Source organism: Parambassis ranga, chromosome 24 (genome assembly GCF_900634625.1).
Source record: "Parambassis ranga chromosome 24, fParRan2.1, whole genome shotgun sequence".
Classification (NCBI taxonomy): Eukaryota; Metazoa; Chordata; class Actinopteri; family Ambassidae; genus Parambassis; species Parambassis ranga.
The window spans coordinates 13,300,406-13,313,944 of record NC_041043.1 but is presented as its reverse complement, the minus strand read 5'-3'; the positions used below and the strand labels follow the sequence as shown (position 1 = coordinate 13,313,944).

General features: G+C 42.0%; 1 non-coding gene across 1 annotated transcript; it reads right to left on the bottom strand.

Moving 5' to 3' along the window:
- Positions 1–11,512: 11,512 nt before the first annotated feature.
- On the bottom strand, positions 11,513–11,594 carry trnal-aag (transfer RNA leucine (anticodon AAG)). The gene has a single exon. It is a non-coding gene; the product is annotated as a tRNA-Leu (tRNA).
- Positions 11,595–13,539: the final 1,945 nt, after the last annotated feature.

Here is a 13,539-nt window from a genome sequence, read left to right as displayed (position 1 = left end):
GCTATGCTAAGGTTGCTGCTACAGCCTACCACTTAATTTGATGTACTTTATTACATATAATTTTCATTCCATTTTCACTTTTTTTTACATTTCATTTCATATTCATTTGCAGTGTTAATTATGTGTAATTTCATGTATTATGTTATGCTGATACTTTCAATTTGGTATCAAGACATGAAGATAGGTTCGGAATACATAGTCTGGCAATAAAACATGTGCTTTCAGGGGATGCTTTGGATCTTCCTTTAGCCCCTTTCACACTGATCAGTGAACCCACTTAAGCACTGTTTCATAGGAACGTGTGCAAAACTACACTAACTAATGGACGACAGATTCTTACAGTAAACTGTGTTAGACAGAGACATGAACACGTGCGTGGATTTCTCCAGCTGCATCTGTACATTTTCATACAGCAGCTAAAATTGGTGACTACACAACGGAATGGCTAAAATGTGTTATGAAGTAGTGTGTTTTAAAGTGATCTTTACATAACCTCTTATCCTGTTTATACTTAAAACCCTAACCAGCAGGTTTTTATGCCAAATTCTTCTGTGAAGGAGAAAACAAAGCTTAACAGGGGGTGAAAACGAACCGTTTGTGATGTGATGACTCCTTCACCGGATTCCTGAGTGAAAGTCTGTCCTACCTCCTCACACAAAGTTTTACAGCTGCTTTGGTCCCATGACCAGATGATGTTCGGCAATATGTCCCCATGGGATGTTGAGATGAACAGAGGATAACATACAAAAGCGAGTTGATATTTGAAAATGCCTCTGTAGAAAGACAGATCCTCTTGAGATTTCCCCAACCACGTGTGCTGGCCACAAGATGACATATTGATATTTTATTTGGATATATTATGTTTGCATGTATTTCCTCTAAAATAAGTAAGACATAAAACAGAAATTACTACCAGTAATAAAAACTAAATACCTCAGTATTTCATCGCCACCGGTGTCCGTGGCTTGGCACGGATATAAGGACTGATGTGAACAAATGAAAAGGCAGCAGGTTTATAGAAACTTGACAGAGTAACAGACAGTCCGCCGCAGGTGATCTGTACTGTATTACTCTGATCCCTGCAGACAGAAAGGAAGACAGATTTGTTTCTCTGTTGGATCAATGGCTGAGTCTCCCATGGCACTTTCTCCCTCATTTATCTTCTCGACTTTGATTTCATTGTTGGAACAGAGTGGAGGATGTCTCCTCATGAATGCTGAAGCTCAGCAGTTCCAGTACTCATCCATCTCTGCTGGATTTCCTATTAGTCTTCTCCGTATTTCCTTAGTGAAAATGTCATGATATTGCAGTTTGGCTGTCACAGCACAGCCGGTAAATCCAATAGTGCTCTTTGGATTTGTTTGGAATCTAGATTACTGAATTGATCATGTGGTTGTGTAGATACTGTACGACAGAGGGTCTTCTTCCATCATTAGTAACTCAAAATGCTGACGTGAAGACTATCTGTAGTTGACCTGTTGCCAGGTAAACTTTTCTTTTGATTTGTTAGGGGGAAAATTATAAATAAGATAAATGACAGAATTTCTCAGTGGAGCTACAGGGGACATAGGGTCAGATTTAGGGCCCAGGATTGCACCCCTGCATTTTGCAGATTATCTGGTCCTGCTGGGTTCATTGAGCCGACACTTAGGCCCCATCCACATGGAGACTACATTGTTTTCGTTTTCAAAACGTTCTCCGTAAAGATGGCGTCATTTCAGTAAACATGTGTGTCCACACAAATCCACACAAACCACTGAAAACGCCTAAGTACATATACCAGGCCTGTGAGTGGCGCTGTAACGCCCTCCATAGCACTCCATAAACGGAGAAGAAGACACAAGCACACAAAACTTGTGCGATTTAAACAGAATAACCTGGATCTATACACTTTTTAGTTATTGTCCACTTGCTGCTGGCTGTGTTAGCAGAGGAGCAGAAGATTTTGCTGGTAAAAGCAAAAACAAGCTCTGTAGTTTGTTGTTGTCCGAGTGAGCGCATGCGGGTTGAGGGGGAGATGGAGCTGTGTCATTGTTTCAGAAAAGTAGCGTTTTGGGCGTTTCCACATGGAGACATGGAAACAACGTTTTTAAAAGTTGGCGTTTTCACGACAACTTCTGAAACGCCGGCTCCGTGTGGATGAAATGACTAAACGATGCAAAACTTTAGCGGATACGGCCTGGAGCAGTTCACGGCTGTTAGACAAATACAGGGTATTTATAAAATTAACCTCTGAGCTTGAAAAAAAACACTCCAGTGTAGTGCAGGTCTGGGACATAAGTCAAATACTTGTGGTTCTTTCTTCAGTTTGAAAGTGATTTTGTCCGAATTCTCTCACACACGTTGGGTGTCACAGATGTCTTACCAAGAGAGGTGCAATCACTATTCTTTCTAATTAAAAGGCATGACCTCTCTTACGTGGACTCCTTACCTTTTTTTTTGCTAATGACCACAAGGAATAATTGTAATTACATGTGGGCTCATCCCTCCACATTGTGTGATTTTTACCTGCCAGTTGTCCCCCACACAATGAAAGTCATTACATGTGTAGGATTAATCTTCATCCTCCGGAGGGGCTGTAGCAATGTGCTCATCTTTAATAAACCACAAGATACCAAAAGTAATGCATAAAGGGGAATTGTAATGAATATGGTGGAGTGTTCATTTCTTTATTAGATGTTGGACCATGAGCTTTATACAACAAGAAGGCCATGTGCGTTGGTTTAATGCCTTCTGGGTGATCACGAGGGCTTTGTTCTTTGTTGTACATGCTAAAGTCGAGAGCGCTCGCTGTTCTAGCAAAGAAAACAGAAGCATCAGGCTGCACTATTAAAGGCGGTTTTATCTTATCGCACACTGAGAGGACACCTGTGGCCCATACGCACCATCCTGCCAATATGATTACTAGTATTATTTTCATCACAAGCAGCAAACCATGAAAGATTCATTCAGAGAAAGAGAAACCCTCTGAGGCACAGCGGAGGAGAAGTCTGTCACTGATCCACTGTGTTTTTTTTTTGGTTTCCCACAAAACACTATGAAACTATGCACTGCCAAATTCTGTTCATTTATCCCTGTGTTGGCAGCAGGGAATATAGATATAAATGTAATGATTACTTTTTAATTGGTCATCCATGTGGGTTTATATGAATCATAATTTCCTTTGACAAAAACAGAAAACAATACAATGTATCCTTTACAAAGAAATAATGAAGGAGCATAATGCATGCGGTGATCTATTCTAAGAGGGTAGAAGAAAATGTTATTGCATGATCAGAGCTTATAAGCTGACCTGCTTTTAGAAGCCTAAAAACACTTCCTGTCAGGTGAAAGTCAGCCCGTCCTCACCAGGAAAACATAACATGAGGTCTATAGTTCAGTCTGTGAAAACAGAACATGTCTGTGTAATTCTCCAGCCGCATCGCTACGTGTCCATGGGGGCGAGGACCAATACCTATGGTAGCCGAAAATGATGACTGTGCGGCGGAGCGAGTTTCCCTTGTAAAATGTGTGTTTAAAGATGATCTTTACCAAACCACTTACCTAGTTTTTAATGCCTAACCTTAACCAGTAGTTCTTTGTGCCAAGTTTAGCCATGATTAGAAACTAAATTTCTAAAAATTAGCCTTGCATAGACCTACCTTCTTACATGGACTTTTGCGACTGTATCTGGCCCATGATTGGGCAAAACGATAGATAGATAGATAGATAGATAGATAGATAGATAGATAGATAGATAGATAGATAGATAGATGGATAGATGCAGATGGTGACCGATGGTGCAGATATGCTGATAATATTGCATTTTTAATTGGGAATCATTGCAACACATCAGCTTTTCAGCTCCCTGTTTTATGGAAACAAGTGCAATCAGCTGCAACTGCAGTCTTTCAGATCAAAACAAGACTTAGTGTATGATGTCGTCCTGCATCACTGGCCAGTTCATGTCAGTCAGAAGAGTATATCAGCAGTACCGACACTTTATTTATGCCGGGGGGAAAAGCGCGATGCAACTGAAACAGGCTGAAGGCTGCATATGCACAGAGAAAGAAGAGAAGAGGATGTGACAGTGATGCAGCTTACATGTTGCAAAGTTCATATCCCGGCTCCTCATAACCTGCCTGGGCCTCTGTTGTCGTTGTGACGGATGATAAGCTGCCTGCAAGCGTTTCCTCATCTGCAGTTTTGCAGTGAACGCTGTTGACTTATACAGTAGAAGAAGAAGGCTGAGATAAATGACTGCATAAAAAGAGAAAGACCTGCATTAGGAGATGGGTAATGGATCTGAGCTGCCCACTCAGCTCTGGCTCATACATCAGAGGAGTCACACTGCCATTATATAAAGCACAGATAAATAAATGAACAAAGGCCATTAGGATGATTTGACTTGCAAATAAATATTATCAAAGATATTGCTTCTCTGTGGTAGCGCTGTCTCAGGCCTGCTGCGAACCTCAAGTGATTTGTCAAACTGCTCCCAAACAAGTGTCAAAAGTTGTTTAATCAACATGCTCTGTGAGCGATAACAGACAGCACTGAGACAAACTGCCCACGAGTCCCAGCTTTGTGTGTGTGTGTAGATGTTTCATATACAGTACATTTAATTTTTACATATTTATGTCAGAAACTGTCTAAAGCCATTCTCAAGTGCTCGTCACAAAACAGCCAACCTTCCTTTTTCGACATTGAATGTAATCGCCATAAACATCACCATGCTGTAGATCCAACTTGAAAGGGTTCAAACACCAAATTGGATGTTGACACTGAGACATGATAAATATTACATATTATATTTATCATGTTTTGCAGAATCAGTTTAAATTTGATATCAGCAAAGTGATCTCAAAGCAGAAAGACGACTCTGGATCTGGTTTGTATGAGTTTTAGTTTGTTGGTTTGTGGATGCAGTGATGAACTGAGAGTGTTTTTTTAGAGGAGTCCATGCAGAATCATGTCTGTTTTTAAAAGCAGTGTTGCCGGAGGGCCTGAACATCGCCTCCATTTACAACACATCCTCACTAAACGTTTTGGTCGTTAACACGTCTGCCAGATACAAAACATGTGGATATATTGCCCGAAATACAGCGTTATGTTATTATGTTACATTTAAGGAACGTGTGATTGCACTGTCTGACGTCTGATCGCGTCACCAATGCAGCTACCAGAGTCGGCATAAGGAGGTTTGTTGGGGGTGGTGGAGGTAGGTGGACTTTCACTCAGGAGTCTAGGGTTTCAGTGCCCCTGACACCGCAAGCTGTTTAGTTTTCACCCAGTGTTGTTTGGTTTTTCCATTTTTGAAAACCTGCACCAAAGAAACATCAAACTCATTGTTTCCCTGGGCGGACAGGCTGTTCTTCACCTTTACATCTGGATTGTTTAACCAAATTCTGTTCTTTAGTGGAACTTTTCACAGACATCTATACTGCCTCTGTCATATTCAATTAAGTAAAAAACTAAACATATGTTTTAATATTCTGATATTTATAAATGGCTCCAAACGTACCCATTTTGAACCTTAGATGTAATGTCTCTCTTTTCTGATGTCCCCCTCTTTGGAATACTCTTTGTTTTGATGTGTGTGGACACTTGTCTCTCGGTCTCTTGTGAATCTCTTGTCTCTCTTCACATTGCACCTCCTTGTGGGTGTGTTGCATCAGTCTGTCGTCATTTTTTTGTGCCTTTGTGTTTTTTTTCTCTAGTTCTTTGTGGATGATTATAACAAGGTCAGTCATTGGTCCCAAAAGGTAGCTACGATAGCACCCAGTATGTGTACAGAAGGAAGATAAATTTAATGGCAAACTGCTGGCACCACCTGCACTGCTTAATATTGCCTGAAGACCCACCATAACTCTTCTTTACTCCTTGAACGTGTATGTTTTTCTGATGCCATTGTACTTGTAGAGCATCTGTACAGGTACTCTTATCCCTGCATGAGTTTAACCTGCTGCTTACAAATGCATGGCTTTACACTGTGATCCTCAGTAACATGAGCTGTCAGTGTGCAGACTGGGTGTGTTAAGCTCGCACAAAGCCGCTTCTCTTTAATGCCATAAACAGCCTGCTTAGATTCACTCTCCAGCTGCCTGCTTTGATCTCCACTTTGACGAACACCGGGGTTCCGAAAATTACTTTCACACCCTGATCCCTCACCGATCAATAGATTACCTGCGAAAAATCAGCCTTATTAAGGTTACAATTTGGGTAGCAGCTTTTATGAAGCAAAGAAGGGGAATATAATGCCATTAGAGAACAACACAAACTGAACATTTTACTGCAGGGTATGTTTGTACCAGTATCATTTTAATTAGCAGTTGTTCAGTACAGCAGAAGTCATGTAGAAACCTTTGTTATCTTCCTGCTCTTCTCTGCTTCCCACACGTTTTTTTTTTCCTGCTCGTTCACGTCCTTCATTCCTTCACTCCCTTCATTTAAAAGTGTCAGACAGAGTCTCAACATCAGGACTTTGTTGGGGAGCAGCATGTCGCCATGGTAACCCGCGCATAATCCTGCAGATATTCACGGACAGCATGCACAAACAACACACACTCACGCACCATCTGCTCGTGTGTGTGTGGGTGCGTGTGGGCGTGCCTTTGTGCTGTGTCAATGCTTGGTTACTATACCGCCTGATTATGAATAGAAGCCAGAGAACCACAGTGTGTGAGCACACACTTCTCGTTTCAAAAGATGAACAGATCTTTTGAGCATACATCATTTAGGGAGTGCAGCCACACACAGCAATTAAAAGGAAAGCTATGATTTATCCTTGTGCACAGAATGAATGAATGAAGATCTCACATTTTTTAAGCAATTTAAGCAACACACCTGTATATTTTTTTGCAAGATTTTGCCAGAAATTATGCTTTCATTACTGTATAATTACCTGTAATTACATGTCAATTATGTTTTTGTTAGCTTGGAATGAGTCCTTCACATATCTGCATAGAGAGCCATATTACCATAACAAACAGCCTGAGCACCTGCAGGGTGAGGTGTTCCAGTCTGCATCCCCACAGTGAGGTGGCACTAAATTTAAAGGACACTGGTCCTTGTGGGAAACTTACAAACAATAGCTCTAAATTTCTGACTGACTGTGTCTGGTGTGTCTAACAAAACTGGCTAATGACTATGAGACAGCAGAGGGGGGACAGGTGCACAGCCCATTGTTCTTGCTGTGAGCATGTGACTCCTTGACTCCACCTGTCCTGTCTGTCTAAGATGTGGACATCAACAGAGTTGACGTTGAACAGCTGAGTCCTGTGGTGGTGGCTCTCCTGTGCTATTCGGCTTTATGTATTTCTGGGGTGATTGAAGCAGTTTTCAGGCAATTCTATCATAATAACGTAAATATAACATGTGTAACATCATCGTAGTTTGCTCGTTTGTTTCTTTAGCCTTGTGTACCTTTCTGTATTTTTTCCAAATGTTGAATCTTGTGGTCCTCCCTACACACCCCTTTATAACAAATATGTGACTGTTGAGAAATATGTTTGCAAAAATATTATTTATATAAAATAAAATATTATAAAAGCCTGCATGTCTGTGGTTGGCAGGTACACAAAGCTTACTCCAGAGACTATGGGTTCCATATATCCCTATTTTGGGGTTTAGTACAGGGATGTCCCGATCCGATCACGTGATTTCAGACTCGATCGGAATCGGATGTTGCCTTCCGATCAGGACTCGGATATATATTTATTAGGGCTCTCAAAGTTAACGCCTTCTGTGCAAGGTGGCTTTGTGTCCTGTAGTGTAGGGGTATGACAGTTGGTTTTGGTGCGAGAGGTCCTGGGTTCAAGGTCTCGATGCTGCGCGTCTGAAATCACCTAGCGTGGCGCTCTGGACACACACACACACGTTTTGCCGCAATGAGGGACTTGCTATTATAGAGAATCTTGAACGTATTCAAGACTCGGTATTGGCAGATACTCAAAATCAAATGACTCAGACTTGGACTCGGACTCGAGGGCAAAAAACCTGATCGGGACATCCCTAGTTTAGTAGTGAATAAAGTTATGTCTACAATATACTAATAATGCTATGAGTGCTTACCACATGGCGCAGTGGTATAGCAGGGTTGTCCAGTAACCGGAGGGTTGGTGGTTCATTCCCAACTCCTCCCTAGTCACTGTTGTGTGTCCTTGGGCAAGACACTTTGCCTGCATAGCCTCCAGTGTACTCACTGGTGTATGGTGCTCTTTGCTGGGCTGCCTTAAGCAATTTCCCCATTGTGGGACTAATAAAGGTTTCAAATTTAATTTAATTTAAAATACAAAATCATCAACATCGCCTGCCTTTGTCTGTGTCTGTACTTCTCCTCCGTCACTCCACTGAAAATGCAGCCTTGAAATGGAAGAATCTGGGTTACTTCAGTCAGGAAAAAGCTAAATAATGAAAAAGACATTTTCTACTGGAACCGCGGTAAATTATTGATTTATTTTAACCAAGCTTTACCAGGACCTGCGTGACTTATACTGTAGCAAAATGTCGGGTCTACAGCAGGTTCCAGCTTGCTTACAGAGGACCTCTGGACTTCTTATTTCGGCATTATCTTTCTTTTTCACATCCACATGCATAAACAGGGACATCACCCTGAGCAATGCAGTGCAGCAGTTTGCTAAAGGGCTACCTCTAAAAGCAACCCCGACTGAGAGTTTGCCTGAAAAAACAATCTGCACTTTTACTTATCTGTAGTGACAGATGGAATGGCGGCTTTAATTAGCACGTTCAGTTGTCACATAGTGGGTGATGGTACGTCTTTGCACAGAGTTTGAATGCTGCAGTTGAGAAACGCTGACTGGACTGTCATTCTTTTTTCAGGGTCATGTATTTTTTAAACTCTCACTCCCTGCTCTTCATGCCGTTCCAGACACAGCACAAGGAGCGAAAGAGGCAGGAAAAGAGAGAGAGAGAGAGAGCAAGGGAGAGAGAATGAGCTGGCAGCTGGAGGCAGCCATCTTGGACTGGGTTAAAAGCGTAATCCTGGTCACGCTGTATCAGCAGAAGAGAAAAGATAAGAGAGCGAGGGAATGCCTGTGCTGGGAAACCCCTCTGCAGAGGGAGAGAGAGAGAGAGAGAGAGCGAGTGAGTGTATGGATACTGCAGATACTGTTGCAGGCAAATGAAAAGCTTAGGTAGGAGGCGGAATAGACGAGTCTCTGGGGCCACTCCAGGCTGCTGTTATTAAATCTGCATTATCAAAGACATCAAAGACATGTATGAGTACATCAGTAGAAGGAAAAGGTATGACTTTAATGATGGATGCAAACGCTGCTTTCATAGAATTGGGTGGGATATCACAAGCGGCCGATCGTGGAAAAATGAAAATCAGAGTCAGTATTCAAGTGCTACTGCCAGGCTGTAATTAGAAAAGGACAAACCAGCAGTGCATGACCCGAGCTGTTACTCAAAGATGATCTTTATACATGTTGTAACAACTCACAAAAACAAAATGGCCACATTTCATCAATTATACATCTGCCAGATACGACATATGGTTACATTTATGCTAACAGAATATATGTACATGTTGCCCAACGTGTGACATGTTTACATTAGCAGAACATATAATCATATAGCAGACAGCCACAAAAGTCAGACTAAAGCGAGTTCTCTATTCTATAGAATGGATCCAGCTTTAGGAGGTCGGTTGGAAATGGTGGTGGTACATGCAACAAGAAGGATTCCACTCAGGAGTCTGAGGTTCGAGTACCCCTGACACGATTGTTTTGGTTTCCCCAAGTGTGTTCCCGAAGTGTGCACACAAATATCCCACACCACAGAAGCAGGCACTGGGATTCTTTTCAGGGCCCATTGATTTATATAGGGTTGTGCAGTTTTGCTATCAGACCAAGTCCAACCAAAATTACTGGATCAGATGTTGGATGAGAAAAGTATAAATCTTCAAATGCAGCCATACAAATGTTGCATTAACACCTTGTTCAAGAAAAACAAGGATCGGACATTAAATATTATATAATCCTGCCTCAGTTTCGGTGTCCTTAAGTAAATTATAAAGCTGTATATGAGTGCCACTTGTAGGCAACGGATGCTACAGATATAAGGATAACAGGTTATTTCATTGAGCACAATAAGCTCCATGTTTCTTGCTGCTTACTGTATTTCTATGGCAGAAGGTTAAGATGAATGATGTTCTTTATTGATCCTGTGGTATGTTCACAGATCCTGCAGCTTGCTGCCACTGTAATATTTACTCACTTTCAACACACCTAAACCACAGCTGCCACAGACAGGTCTGTAAGATTCCGGTATTGACGAGCAGGCTGAGGCCACGCGCTCTGGCTGATGAGGAACAAAGTGAGCACGGTCTGCAGTGACGGCTGTGGAAGCGACGCTGGTAATGGGAGGTTTTTGGCCTTCGTGTCTGGAGTGGCTAATTAGCTGGATGTTTACTATGCACTATGTTTGAAAGAGGCAGATTGTTTTATCAGTGCTGTGACACTATAACTTTAGCATGGCTGTTACAGTTTCATTATGATCATTATGCTGCAAAGAGTCTAACACAAAAAAAGAGCATGTAAGTGAAGCCGTGACGCCCCACAGTGCTCACATACTGGTTGGAGTGAGTGTCGATGTTTTTAGGAGACTGTGTGACAGGGGCAGACGGAGCCTGTGATCATTATTATTTCTGCTGTTTCTATTCTAGGATTTGAAGCACGTCTCTTCGTTCCATTTATACCCTCATTCTGCCCTCTTTCATCTTCCTGAAGCTATTTTTACTTCCTCTCCTTCAGACTGAGCAGAGTGCAGGATTGCAGGCTGATGCAAACATGAGGTTGAGAACAGATAATAGCATGTGGCGTTGTTTTTTTTATTCCGGCCTGGATCGTCTGCATTAGTATTGTTTGTCTCTGCCATTTCAAATTAGCCTTTGTGCACAGACAGCTCCAGCCAAGAGGTCTGATAAATATATTCTTAGCAGTGCAGCTGGGTGAAATCAAGAGCCGGGATCAGTCTCAGCAAAGAGCAAGGGGTGCTTCATCAAGAGAGAGTGATCCCTCTGTCTCCTGTTGTTAGGTGACACTGACCTAATAGCTCTCTTTGAGGCGCCTTTAAATGTCATCAACATCCTCACCAATCTTAAAGTTTTTAATAGGTTGGATCATCAGTGGGGTTTTAAATTTTTATTTTTTTTTTAAATCCTCAGCCACTGCTAAGCAGCATCTTGCAAAATGTAGACATTGAGTAACATGGAACCTGGGAGCTGCATTAAGGTGTAATGAGAGACCAGCAACATTGGACCTTAAAGCTTATATTGTGACCAGGAGCTATCTATTTATTTTAGATACTTTAGTAATTATAGTAATTATATTAGTAATATAAAGTAAAGGGAAATTCTTTAAGGCTGCTGCCAAGGAGTGTCATACTATGACTAGCAAGGCGCGCCGCAGTGTCTTGCCCAAGAACACACAACAGGAGTTGGGATCGAACCACCAACCTTCCGGTTATTGGACAACCCTGCTATACCTGCTATACTGTCCCCAAAACGTCTTGGCAGCGGTGGGATTCGAACCCACGCCCCCGCAGAGACTGGAGCCTTAATCCAGCACCTTAGACCGCTCGGCCACGCTACCATATCTACATTCTTTATTAGAAAATAATAGGCTCCACCTAGCTTTTAATAGGTAGGTACATTTAATAGTAAGTTCCTAAGACTTTTACTTAAAGGTAGGGTAGGAGATTTTGAAAACCCAGTGAGAGTCAGCCAGATTTCGAAATTAAACACACGCCCCTTTCTCTCGGAGCTCACGCCGAAGCCACGCCTCCCAACCAGTCTGTGACTTCGGCCATCATGCACGTACCTCTCCGGTGCGAGCAGCCAACCAGCCAACTCTATGTGCAGGTGCGCCTCTTAGGATTGGCTGATGTTTTTAGTGTTTTATAGCTTCCACAGATGATTCATATTCTTCGTTTTAAAGCAAAACTGCCGAACTAATCGGTTGCTATCGGATTGTAAAGAGAAGTCACACTAATTTAACAAAAAGTGCATCAGAATGAAACCTCCTACCCTACCTTTAAGTAGGATTGTTGGATGTAGCACTGCTACTCTACACTTTGCTGTGTAATAGTCCTTTTACTAAAGTACCAAGCTTCAGTACTTCCTCCACCAATGACTGAGTCATTTTCAGGTGCTGGAAATACAGATGTTACTCTATGTTTTCCTTTTTAATTCCAATAAAAAGCCAGGCTGAGATTGAAACAGACAATCTGTCTAAAAAAAAAAAAAAAAACAAGCCCATTTCCAGGCTGAACAAAAAAAATCTATTTTAGATTATGTAACAAGAATGACTGATTTTCTTTTCTCTCTCAAAGCATGAGTGGACAGAGTATTTGAATCAATACACCCACAGTGGACAGAAGCAGGCAGTATGTAACCTTGGCAGATGTCCTGTTGGGTCTCCGGCTGGAGCAGCGGGGGCCGTGGCCCTGGTGCTGTCTGCAGCCTATGCAGTAGCTGTGTGGATCTGAGCCTATAACAAGGCATGCAGTTGGCAGAGTGGGAGGTACAGCGTGTGAAAAGTGCATGTTGAATAATTGATTGTGTACATAAAGCATGGATGTGGAAGAAAAGGAAGAGGAGGAGGAGGAAAGATAGACATGGCTTGGGGGGGGGAGAAGGGAGGCTACTGGAAGAGACCGATAAATAAATCTGCACATTACCTACAGTGAAGCCTCTCTCCAGCAGCCAATTCATTTTCGGCTTTATCTTTTTCCCTCACTTTCCCTCCGGTTCTCTCTCCACCAACCCACTCATTTACTAAATTAACTGAATGACTTTTCTTATCAGATTTTTTTGCAACAATAATTGTGTCTGTTTTAAGCAGGAAAAAAAAACATTGGTGTCACATCCACCCATGAGTCCCTTCTGGGGTTATATAAATGCACACACACACACACACGCACATGCACAACACAATTTGCAGGGGCGCTTCAGTGACATAAATTATGAAAGATGTGCCCTGAAATTGGGTTTTGGATGCAGGGAAGTGCAGGTGGATCTGTTTGGAGAGCGTGAAGGCATTAATAGCGCAGCCAGAATGGGTTTGTCTCATTTGCTGGCCTCGGACGTCAGTGGATCAGATGAGGCCTCTGAGCACATTTGTGCTGATGAATATTTGAGCAGTATACCACTGAGGGACATTTGTGATTTGTTCTGTGTGCATTTTTTTTGTGTGTATAGAACCAGAAGGAAATGTCAACAGCAATCCATAATCTTCTATTGCATTTTTAGTGCTGCAATAACACGTGATCTGTTACAGCTACTTTTAAAGTGCAGGAAGATACAAAAGGGCACACGCTTGTGTTGAAAATCAATGTTTGACAACTAATTCATGAAAATATAAACTTTCCTAGTGTTTCTGGAGATAATATAAAAACACAAGTTGAAATTCTGACTCTCCTCTCTGGCAGTTGGAGTCCTTAGAAACACTTTTAACACATGACTGATTCACCTCTGACTCATTATTGTGTGCTGGTCGCATCACTTGGTGAGCTGGCTGAAAAAAACAACAGTGCTTC